Genomic DNA, 3,259 nt, shown 5'->3' with positions numbered 1-3,259 from the left:
TTCAAGGATAAACTATTTTCATGAAGATAGCATGGCGTCTCACAAACACTTTGTGTTTTGGGATGAAAAATTGTATCCTAATAACTCTTTCAGGATATTCAATAAAACGAGCATTAATTGTCCTATCCTCTAACTTGTCGCCTGTTGTCGCTTGACGTGGGCCGGACATCCCCAAATCTTGAGATGACCAAGACTCGGCTTCTTACCATGTCATATCTCATATGGTGGTAGGAACGGACTTTTAGAGGTAATTCTATTCAACAAGTAAATAGCTGAAAATAGGGCATCTATCTAAAGAAACAAGGGTAAATCAGTGAAGCTCATCATGGGCTGACCATATCAATAGAGTCCGATTTCTCCTCTCTGACACTCCATTGAGCTGAGGTGTACCAGGAGGAGTCCATTATGCAACTATACCATTCTCCTTGAGATAATCACGGAACTCTCCATTAAGGTATTCACTTTCTCGATCTGATCGAAGAACCTTAATGAGTTTTTGTGCTTATTTTCTTCTTCATATTAAGCTTTTTGAACCTTTCAAAATTTCATATTTGTGTCTCATACACATATCCATACCGTGAGTAATCATCGGTAAATGAAGTAAAAATTACAACCCCTAGCCTGCACATGAATGGGCCACACACATCAGTGTGTACTAGGTAAGTATTTCAGTGGACCTCCCTGTGTCCTACAAAGGATAATTTGGCCATCTTTCCTTGAAGGCAGAATTCACAAATCAAATATGACTCAGAAGTCAATGAGCCCAAAAGCTCATGTTTCTCCAATTTGTTTATTCTGTCTTTTCCTATATGGCCAAGCCTGAGGTGCCACAAATACTTTAGATTTATCTCATTTTTGGATCTATTAGATCCTATGGTATTCACTGTTTGCTCGGGTATATTCACAAATACATCCATATGTATGTGATAGAGACTGTCAATCATAAAACCATGTTGAATCAATTTATTTTTTCAAATAAAAAATTTTTCTATGCTAAATAAAATACAGAAATCAAATTTCTGCTAGCAATAGGTAACAGTCCCTAAGTATCCTGAGCATATCTGACATACCTTCTGAAGTCTGTCACCCTTCATGTTCTTTATGCTTCCCATGTATGTAGGACAGTTCCTCTTCCAATGGCCGTCCATGATGCAATGGAAACACTTTTCCTTGCAATTGGCCTTTTTCTTGGAACTTCCTTACTTGGTGTTTTCTTAGTCTTCTTCGCAGGCTTCTTCTTCTTCCAAATAGACTCTCTCTTAAAAGTAGAAACCAACTTGACAGCAAAAACGATGCCCCTTGAACTTCTTCAAGGTCCCTAAGTTAGTTACCAATTTATTTAACAATTCTATTTAGTGCATACAACCTTGTTCATATGGTAGTTTACTATAAACTATTCATATGAAGCTGGAAGGGATTGCGGGATCAAATCCATTTGCAATTCCTTGTGCATGGTCATGCCAAGCTTCTCAAGCTTCTCTAAGTCCTTTATCATGGTCAAACCATGATCATGGACAGACTATCCATCGTGCATCTTGGCTTTGAAGAGCCTCTTGGACACTTCAAACCGAGCTGCGTGACTCTGATCACCATACAACTCTTGCAGGTGATTTAATATGTCCCTGGCAGTCTTCATGTTCTCATGCTGGCATTGTAATGCATTGGACATGGATGCCATGTGCAGCACCTAACTTTATTGTCATTGTTCGTCCACTTAACAAACGCTGATCAGTGATCGGACGGATTGGTAACATGGGGATTCCATGGTCTAGCATATACCCGAATTTCTCACAATTCAAAACTATTTTTGAAATTTGCTGAGCCAATCTTATAATTGGGTTTGGTCAAACGGTTGTTCTATAGGATATGAGTTAAGAGTCTAGAAGCTGACTTTATAATCCTCAGAGAGTAAAGATTCTAGTTAGACTTTTGTACTTGATCCTAATCTGTTCTAAGGTCTTTTAGAACAAATGTAACTCCCACTATTTTCTCGAATTCCTCACACTCCTGGTAGGAAAACGGAAATTCCACACGACTAGGGTTTCTAGTGGGTACTGTGGTCCCACCGATTTACATCACCTCACCTAACAGTTATTGGTGACACATAGATTGATGAATGTACAACTCTTGTACAATGCTTCTTAAGCATGTTGCAGTGCAACTTGGTCTCTAAGCCATGAAAATCTCACCTAACAGTTATTGGTCCCATTTCTTAGTTAAGTCAGACCCACCGTATAACCGTAGGAATAAAGTCGTCATTGGGTCCTCACCTAACAGTTATTGGTGCCCAACCCCACCTTTACCCTACAACATCTTATGTCTATAGAGAGGTCCAGCCCCCCGATGCAACTTGACCACTGTATCCAGCGAGACAAATCAACATCAGAAAGGCCTTAGCAGCTCTACTACAGTGGAAGACCTATTGACTTAATATTGGTTAATCAGGTCTTAGTGTTTGCAACTTGAGCTCTTCATAAGAGGTAATCGAACAATTGGCCAGGTAAGCAGGTGGGAGGCTCCCCTTACTCAGAGAGTAAGGTCCTAATTAAGTAACCACCTTTCATGGCTTTCCTAGACACCAATTAGATCAATTAATCTAATATGACTCGCTCATGTTGGTTCACTCTCGACTTGATTGAGGAGGTTTTAATTTAGATCTCAATTGGGTTTGCTACATCACATGTAAACCTATCTACCGACTCTCATTCACATCACATGCAAACGGCACATTGCAGGCAGTTATAATCGCCAGCAATAATTAAAGCTAAACTTTTAAATGGGTGATGATCATGGATTCTAATTAGGTCGTATTACAAGCACATGCACGTCAATCGATCAATTGGTCTTCAACTCTTGAATTGGTTCCAAGCCTCCTTGATTCGATCCTTGACCAACTCTTGATCCAATCGCCATCAACCGCTTAGACCCCTGTCATCTCATGCCTTGTCTTCAACTTGATCGTTGACGTACATCACATCACAGAAATACAACCAGATGTAAAATAAAAATAATAATAAATTACATCTTCTTTTAGGAGGCACGCAGGCCTCTCAAACATCAAATAAGATGCATGCAAGCATCTGAAAAATTACATGACATTACAGATCACATCGCAGGTCATTAAATTTGATACCAAAAAAGGTTTGAATCCTATGATCATCACCATATGCAGCAATTATAATTTTCAGATATGAAAACTAACTGATTATTCTCATGACATAGGTTGCTGATCATGCTAATCATGATTCTAAACTTTGTA

This window comes from Phoenix dactylifera, chromosome 5, assembly GCF_009389715.1.
Source record: "Phoenix dactylifera cultivar Barhee BC4 chromosome 5, palm_55x_up_171113_PBpolish2nd_filt_p, whole genome shotgun sequence".
Classification (NCBI taxonomy): Eukaryota; Viridiplantae; Streptophyta; class Magnoliopsida; order Arecales; family Arecaceae; genus Phoenix; species Phoenix dactylifera.
Note: the sequence above shows the minus strand (reverse complement) of the source record.